The sequence below is a fragment of the Rhea americana genome, unplaced genomic scaffold (assembly GCF_003343005.1).
Source record: "Rhea americana isolate MKP2758 unplaced genomic scaffold, rheAme1 scaffold_0, whole genome shotgun sequence".
In the NCBI taxonomy this organism is placed as follows: domain Eukaryota; kingdom Metazoa; phylum Chordata; class Aves; order Rheiformes; family Rheidae; genus Rhea; species Rhea americana.
The window spans coordinates 5,347,397-5,357,264 of NW_028185037.1; positions in this window are offsets into that span (position 1 = coordinate 5,347,397).

Genomic DNA, 9,868 nt, shown 5'->3' on the forward strand with positions numbered 1-9,868 from the left:
GAAGGGAAGGGAAGGGAAGGGAAGGGAAGGGAAGGGAAGGGAAGGGAAGGGAAGGGAAGGGAAGGCGCCTTCTGCATCTTGTCTTCTGTGGTAAGTATGTAACAAAGACAGTTGGCACATAGCTGAATACTTTCAGTATAATATTTTATTGTTAGGGCACCTTGCTGAAATTTTTTAGCTACATATGATATTTACTTAAAAAAGGCTTACACAATTAATTCTGTCATGGAAAGGTTTTGAGGTATTTTTCCTGGACAATTCAGAATGCCACATCAGCCAGCCTTTAAACATTTCCTGGCAGCACTTCTGATATGGAGTTACCAGACACAGTTAAGTCTCAGGCCAGTGCTCTTATGGAATTAGTATTCTCCCTGCAAAAAGGATATTCAAACCTAGGAACAAATTTATGACCTTATATGAGCCTCCTTCATTATCTGAATATTATGGTCAAATATTAATGGAAATGCAGGGTGAAGAGGACAGCCAATGAGAAATACAAAGTTTTAAGGTTCTCCGTCTGTTAAAAAAGGTCAATGTAGTAGGCTTGTGGCTAATAAGCTTTGATACCAGTTCCAGAGCTGTACCACACAGCTGTCCATGGGGCTTTACTGTTTTGGTAGACAGTCTAAATCTTCAGCTCTTGGGGAAAATGAGATAACAAAAGATGCCTGGGATAATATCAACAGACTCCCTTGGAAACCAGCTGTACATCCAGAACACTGAAGAACTGAGAAACTTTTGTCATCTCTTGCAGATGGAAAATTTACTAAGGAACCCCTTTCATAAGGTCTTAAGGGAATTGTAGGTGCTTTGTAACTGTTTCCATGTGTGGCTTGAGGAAAATTGACCACTGCTGAGATAGGGGAGAATATCCTTTGTACAAGAGAGAGTCAGAATTATCCTTAAGAATTGAGATAACTGAGGAATTAAGGAATTATTATTGAGACAGAAAAGTTGAAAAATATATTAAAAAGTTGAAAACAGAAAAAAAATAATATTAATATGTGCTAACACACAGAGGAAGAGAATACCATCAATTGAGGCATGAACAGATTAGTTTCTTCAACAGTACGTGTGTGTGTGTAGTCTCTTCTATTACTAAAAACTCCATAACTTATATTTTTCCAATAAAAGACTTAGCAAAGAAGGGCTATAAGAAACTTTGCATAAAAATTTGCATGTTCCTACACCAGAGAAAAATTATTTGTCAATGAAGAAATATTTTTTTCTTCAGGTAGACCATAATCATTATATTTTAGGATATACCACTTGGACTGCTTAAAAAGCTTGTTTAAAWACTGCAACTCAATTCCATTAGAAAACATTTTCTCAAGGTAAATGCTTTTCTTCTGATAAAGACTAAATGCTTGTTAAACTGATGCATAGTTAAATCTAGATATGACACATTTCAAAATATTTAATTATACTTTTTATCAGAATATGCCATGGAATTTTGAGCTGAGAATCTCTTTTATTCTAGATTGAATGTGTCTTATTAATGTGATAAGTGTCTGTGAAAAAAAAAAAAAACTTATGTCCTAAACTAAGTGAGTCTAAGTAATTTATTCAGCATTCAAGTTTTTGCCCAGCAAAGAACATAAAAGTTTAAAATTTGTGAATGAAGGAATAGATCATAGGATGCAGTGAAGCATCTGAGAGGGTTTTTTCAGAACTGCTGTTATGTCAGATAGCACAGGGAATGGTGAGATCCTGACCTCAAGCTGTGTCAGTTTTCTGTGAAAGCGCTGGCAACCCAAAATGCACTGTGCATCTGTCCCAYGGGCTTTGCACCAGATGGTGCTGCAAAGAGTACTAGTTTTACTAATCCACATTGCAGCATGCATTTTGACAGGGCAGCCTGTCACTAGGTGATTGCAAGAATCCGGTAAAGCTATCTGAGCATACATGCGCCTTAAGAAAACAGAATTGTGGCAGCTAGGTGCTAATGCAAATGCTAGTAGTAGTGATTTCAGCATAAGTGTGGACTTGTTGCTACAGGGAGAAACTATTTTCTGTTGCCAAATTGAGAACAAAAACCTGATTGTAAATCCTTGCACAATTTTTGCAATAGTTAAGCCAAAACGAAGATGACAAAATTTCCGAGGCAGAGACAGGGTATGCTTACAAGAATAGTCAATAGAAAAACATAATAAATCAGGATTAGAGCGTAGTCACACCTAGATGCACTTGGGTTAACAGAACAGAATTTTGCCAGGCCCTCTTTGACGTTAGGGAAAGTTTTACTGTTGTAACACTGAGTCAGTTTTCCCCACATACTGTCTTATTCTTCAAAATAAGACAAAAAGGACTGAAAAAAATCAAAAGCTCAAAAGTCTTCCACAGCCAATGTATGGGAAATTGAGATTGAAGGATGGCTATAACTAGCCTTCCAAAGGTCTCTTTCTTAATATTCTCTTCTAATTTTCCCACCAAAATGCAACCCAGTTAAGTCTTGCTCATTGAACATGAGACTCACCTGACTGATGCTTACATCTCTTGGGACCACGACTCCTCCATGCGACCTGAGATAACTCCACGTCACGTGTGAAAGAAGATGACAGCGTTGAGGTGGCAGCACAATGCTCAGCACTTCTCTGCATTGTAGTGCCACAAGACGAGTGAGCTTAAAGAACATTTGGTTAGAAGAAGACTAAGAAAAAGGGTTGTTGTGTTAGTCAGTTTTGGGCCCCAGAGGATCCAGGCGAGAGTTTGGGCTGCCCTCCACATTTCTTCTCTGGTGTAGCTGCAGGCCTCCCTCTCGCTTTCCATTTAGAGTGAACAGTACCTCGACAGAAAAGCCACCTCCAATGTCTGACAGTGGCACCAGTGGGTGTTATGAGTATGTATTTTTAGATGCTTTTTTGCTATAGGAAAGTGGAATGAACACATTGTTTTGATAATTTGAAATTGTTTGAGAAAGATAGGCAAATATGTACATGTATATATATATATATATATATATATATACAAACACATACACGTGTGTGTGTGTTTGTATGTGCAGACAGAGAGAATTTTGCAGTTCTTCATCAATTCATTCTTTTTAAGATAATGTTTAGTTAGAGCCATGGAAGAATTAAGATCCATATCTCTCTGTTCCACAAAGCATAGTCCTTGCCATCTTCTTCCCCAGTAACTGCTGTTCAGTACTCAGCAGTTCAAGTCAGTGGAGACATCACCTTCAAAATAAGAATATTATTTTGAAATATTCTTTGAATATTTCCTTGAAAATATCTACTTAACAATGAAAAAGGGAGGCAGACTCCCTGCAGCCAGTCTAGTAGCTTTTGGTTTGAAAAGGATCTAGATCTGCCTATATTCTATATTAGTTTATATATATTAAGTCTACACCCAATATTGGTAGAGCAAACTTCATCCAAAATTTAGTATGTAATGTGTTCTCATCTCATCATCTAGTAAAGGATATCAAACATCCATATTAAATGTTCCCTGTGGATAAAGGGAGAAAGGTAGGAACATTTAGAAAGATTAACTTCAGTTTAGGGAGGCCTCCCTTTAAAATGAGGGATGAGGGAGCGACAAGGAAAGGAAGGGAGGAAGGGAGGGAGAGAGGGAGGAAGGGACCTTGCAGGCAGTGGTTCAGAACACCTTAAAACACCTTCTCTGGCTTGTCACCCTGTGAATCCCACCTATGTTGACTCTGAAAGGATTGAGGGCATAGGAACTGCACAAGACTGAAAATGTAGCCTTTGTGAGCCACTTCTGAGTGCTTCTTGGGAAAAGAAGAAACAATAAAWGGTAAAGAATTATTATAGAATCCATTCTTAGAAGGGTACCAGTAGTTAGTTACACACTTAGGAAAGGAGTTTTTATAGATGATATRTGCATTCACTGCCTAGGTTTACAGATTTAGGGACTTGGTTGGAAAATCCAGGAATCTGAATGATGGTGAGCTGGAATGCATATATTACGTCATTAAAGTCACCAATTCAGAATTCATCCAAATGAGTTTCCTGCTAAAATAACACTGCCCTGAATTACAACTCACACTCATTGATATCTCTTGGTGGCACAACCTGGCATTTGCTGTCAAGTTAAAAAAAATGGCAACAAACAAACCCTKAACTATCAGAGATACTGTGCCCACAACTGTGGAGGATGTTATACCCAGGCTGGAGCTATTCCTGTTTCCCAGCAACTCATCAATCTCTTTCTCCCTGACGAGACATTTAAACTCTGTTTTTTTCACAATAGGTTCTAAAATAAGCAATTAGACGACACAGTGCTTTCCTCAGGTTGATGCATTATGTACTAAGATACAATTGACCTTAAAGGCATGAGAAATACCAGCAAACAGCAAATGTTCTTAAGCTCTTAAAATGCTGGAATAAACTCAGCTGCCAGAAAAGACGCCTTCAACCAGCTATTGTCTCAGTKAGTAGATAACTGTTCCTTCCCTCCCATACTGTGAACTAAAGTAGATGTTTTACATTTTAACTAAAGTTAAAACGGACCAATGTAAGATTTTTGTTGCTGACAGTCTTTGAGGTGAGAATGGAACTTCTGGTTTTCTACTGGAGGATTTTTAGACTGTATGCTTAAAGAGATATAAAGTAAAAGGATTGGTTTGTTTTTTTCACCATTGCTGATATCTAGGTAACTGCTATGTGGACACCTGCAAAACAGAAATACCTGCTTGGGCAAGAAATAATAGTGAAGAGAAAAGTTTGGTTAGGTAACTGTCCACAGAAAGCACGTATTTCTGTAGTTTTCTTAACAACRGAAAACCAGTTTTGGAGAATATCATTTCAATTTCCATTCCAGGCAATATGTCTCATGCAGCACTAAATGGTATACAAAACTTCAGACTTTAATTTCCAGCCCCTCACTGCCTGCTCCCAGCCCCCCTGAGCAGAGGGCAGGCAGCAGTTTGTTCTCTTCCTCTGAATCTTTGCTCTAGGGATGCAAGCAGAGAAGCTAAGTTTATTTCTGGTTTGTCGCTCTGAGCATGTATCTGTCTCTGAGACATTTCTGACCAATGTCAAGAGCTCTTCACTCTCCTCTCATCCCTCCCATGTATTGTATCTTGAAAAGAAAGCATTAAAGCATGTGTTTTGCCTTCCTTCAAGTAATGGTGCACTTTTTCCMTTAGATTACTCAAGGCCTCTTTACATTTTACTGGGGGGAGGTGGGGATTAGGAAGTGTAATCTTGTCAGAAACATCATGCCTGTGATTTATAATAACAAAGGATACTTTTCCTCTTATTTTGCCTCATTTTCTTTTCCTTTTATTTCATACAGACAAATATGGAAATAATTGAATTTGGCTGGAAAGCTGCTTCCTTCCAGGCCCCTAGAATATTATTTGGATGTTAATACATTTAACAACTTGGATTTTCTGGCATTTTTATAAATATTCTATTGTACATTTGTACTGTTGCACACATATAATTTATAGAAACCTCTCGGGATGCCTTTGTAGAAACTAGGCATAGGTCAAAGTAGAGATATAGCCATTATAAATGGAACTCCTGCTGGATCTCATTACTTTGGACATACCTTACATGTTATATTATGCTCATCCAAATGAAATAATATATAATTATTTTGGAGAGATCAGAGAATCTATTCCATATCATATCTGTTGTTTATAATGAAGTTTAAACCAGACGATTCAATGCAATGATGTATTGCATCAGGAAGAAATTAAGTTATCTTATGTGGAGTTATCAAGGCACACAAACTTTCTGATCTGATGTTATAAATTAGATTGTCTTTGTCATGTGGTTTGTCACATCCCTGAGGAAATATACTTTATCCTCCAAAAAGCTGAAAGTGTCTGTGATCCAGTCATTATCAACACTCATCATTTATATAAATATGAATATATTTCTTTTAAACAAGCAGATATATTTTACAAAACAGGAATTTGTCTGCAATGAATAGCTAAAAGAAGAGTAGGCTTCTTCACAAATCTGCTTCTATAGCCTATTGCTCTGATCACATACCACTTACCAAAACTATGCTACAAGCCAAGAAACACATTGGGATTCTACACTTGTTTTATGTTTTCAGTTTAAAAAAAGAGAAACAGCCTATTTCTTCTTCATAGACCCAGAGGTATGGCAAAGAAGTGACAACCGCCAAAAGGAAGGGTACAGATGCTTAGTCAGTCAACTTGAATAACTACTTTAAATAAGACAGGTTCCTGGATTTGGAGTTTTATTTAAGTATAAATAATTTTCAATTATAAAATTAAGGAGCAGTAAGTATTAAGAGTTTAGAAAGTTGTTTTGTGAATGGGTGATTTCCTTCAAAATGAGAGGCCAATCAGAGATAAAATGTATGGATCTTTTTACAAAGAAGATTGTATATCAATGATCATACATGATTAGAATGTTTGCCAGATACTTATAAACTGTGCTACCTTTTTTATTTCAGGATAGAAAACAAAGGGGTTTTCAATCTGCATATATTTTAGACATGCTATTTATCTTCATATCGTTAGTTATTAACATTGAGCTATTCTTAGATTTCATGCCTCCTTTAACTGCACTGACAGTCTAGCAGCATCTTGTTAAAGCAGTGGGAACGTTAAAACATATTCTATATTACTGCTAGTGTAAAATTACTTTTGACTTTTTGTGGGTGCAATAAACAACATTTGGGTTTTTTTGGTCATTTCAAGCATTTAAGGTTTTAGAGGTGGGGAATATGAACAAAATTAAAACATTAAAAATTAGCATGAGTAGTGGTAAAACAGTAAAGTTCAAAAATATTGTACAAAAATGTGGTGACAGCGTCTAATAGTGTGAAGATGGTCTGGATGTGCATAGAACCAGCTTTTCTGGGCCAAAAATGAATAATTTTGCACCAGATCTGAGTCTCATTTAGGCAGCACTTCCATTACTTCCAATGAAATAAACTTGGACATAACGCCTGTTTTTGAGGTAATTATTTCCAGTTGTATTTACTTATAGGCTGCATTTAATTACAAACTCAGTTTGGAGAACTCAGAAGTCTAACTGTCTGATTTTCAGAACCCKGACAGATATCTACACGATATGAAATGAAAGTGCCACTTGTAAGCTGGAATTTTACATACAATGAGAGGATGGGTGGAGAAGCTTCTCATAACTAGAGCCTCTAGAGAAAGGGGAAAAACAAAACAAAGCACAGGGTCTCAAATAATTCCTTACTCAAGTAAAAGCTCCTCCTAGGAACAACCACCAACTGCCACTGCCAGTAGACTGAAGATTTATGATGGGACCAAGCTGATGTTAAGATTATGCTAAATTTAGTGTGGCAGAGCATTGCTCAAAATATAAACAAGGGAACCRTATATCCAGGAGTGTTCTCTCCACACACACTAAAAGCTTGTTGTAAAGCTGGTACAAGCATTTTTATTGTCATAACTCTCATGCTGAACAATTACTCTGTTGAAAAAAACATTCAAACAATAGCCTGGTTTATTTTAGGCCAACTGTTGGCACAGCTGCAAAAGGCAGAGATGATATTCACTCAAGAACACACTATTTCACTAAGGAAGCAGCCATCCTGTTGGGAGAATATTGCTCTTTTAGCCTCCTTCAGCTGAAGCTTACACTTGCTGGGAGGAAAGCTGGTTGGCGCAAGCACAATTCCCTTCTCAGCACTCCACTCCTGTGCTCTTGAAGTTGTGGCATTACCATATCACATGTGTGCTTACTTCAAAACTGGCTGATTTAAAGACCAGCAGAGCAGGCAACCTTTTTGTTAGCATCTGATGCTTTCAACATACAAGACTGCTCCTGAGAAAGGAGCCAATTTCATACTGCTCATAGAGATAATAGAAGATTAAAGACAAATCCAGCTCTGCTTGTTGATAACAGGAATAATGCAACAAGAAGTCAAGAAGCCCCTGCTCAGACTGTGAGTCCACTCATATTCTTGATCGCCTGAATAGTGACTATGTTTTTCTGGGGGGGGACTTTAACAGTCATGTACATGAAACATGAAACAARTTCTCTGTGAATTGAAAAACAGGATTTTGGGTGAGGCTGGTTTCTAATGTTACTGGAAAGAACAAAATAGCTCTATTCCTTCTCATCTTCCTTAATGAGGTTCATATCTGTAATTTCCCAGCTCTGAGAGACTGTAGAARGGAGGAATCAGCTCCCTCTGGAAAATCAGAGGTATGCGGGTTATCTGTCCCCTGCACCAACAGACTTGTGCACAGGCTTAATGTGCACCGAGGATCCAACTTCTCATTATGTTTGTGTAATTTGGTCTGATCTTACTGCACCAAAAGGGTCCTCACTTCACTGTGCTCCCTCCCTTCCCTTCTCTTCCCCAGGACTAATGACGTTCATTCCYAACCTCTCCCTGGCATCAGATCTTCTACCTGTGTGAATCTGGAAAGAGTTGGGTCAGCCCAYCGGTTTGAGGGCAGGCTGATCATTGTGTCTTTGTGCATACAGTTATATTTAATGGGTTTTTTTTCCCCCCTTTAGATGGGTTAGGTGACCTGAATGTGTGACAAGGGGCAAAGTAAGACTTTTCATTAACATTAACCATCCCTTTCACTAACAACTCACAGCTGTGTTGGATGGAGTGCAACATGAAACGCTGCACATGCTATGTTGCTCCTTTTGAGTTGGCTGTCATAAGCTGAGGAATAATCCTCAAAAAGTCAGAGTTAGAAGGCAGTTAAAAACTAAAAGATAAAACTGTGTGTGGTGAAATATTTTATGCTTAGAATAAAATATTTTATGCTTAGGGAATCACAGATGAGGCAGCAATTTGCAGATTCTAAAGAACCTTGCTTGGTTGTTGTGTGGAACCACACTTTAATTTAAATGGTACCAACCCCTTTTTCTTTACAATTGTTTTTTAAAAAAAGAATGGTTTGGTTAATTGAAGTGCATTGTTGGAAATTCAGAAAATTATTATCCCCATTGCTTTTAATAATGTATTAAAATTGTTCTCAGGGTAAGTAAATGTTCAGAAAAAAATATACACACTTTTTTTTTTATTTATTTCTTCCAGTGAACAAAAGAAGAGAAACCTAAATAGGTCATGATGCAGGAAATAGAAGGAGGAGGGAGAAAAAGATTACCAAACAGAAATAATTAACAGCTGCAGTCTAGTCTATTAAGAAAAACAGAGTGGACGGGAGAGTTGGTCTGCAAGGACTGCAGGGATAACAGAGAGCAACGCAGTGAGATAGCTGTTGGTTCTCACTGCCCTTCTGAGCTTCTCACTCACTGATTTCACTTAAATAGCTGCTCTGTGGTGTCTGTTCTGTTGATGTTTGCCTTCTCTTGACTAATTKACTCCATTCATGTGTCCATTTCCCGAAACCTGGGGTAATTCCTCTGTGGAGCAATACCTTTTGCACTATCCTGTCCTTTAACAAGTGTAAAAGAAAAAGAGAATGTAATCGTGTAAAAAAAAAAAAAAGAAAAAGAAGAAAAAGAAAGTTTAAGTTTGACTAAATACAGAGAAACCCTGTCCTGTGTTGTACTCTCCTTATTTTGATAAACTACAGATAAACTACACTAATAGGCCCAGAAAATAAAGTCTTCTTAACACTGCTAATCCTTGTGTATGTTAGAATTAAACCTATTGAAAATGGTGATGACATGCTGGTTTATAACCTGCATATTTGAGTGGAGAAGCAGATCCCAGAATTCACGATTTCATTACTGAAATTCATTACACTGTAAAGAGCTCCTGATTTTTTATAAAGCTKTGGAGCAAACGCATAAAGATTTAGAGTCAGGACTTTTATTCTGAGATTAGTAAGTTTTTAGACCATGTACATTGAAAGAATCATTATTTTGGTTGATTCTTGTTTGTGGAAAACTTTAAGACAGACTTCTGCTTAACATATGACTTGAATTCCTGACAGAGGGTTTGAGTTTTT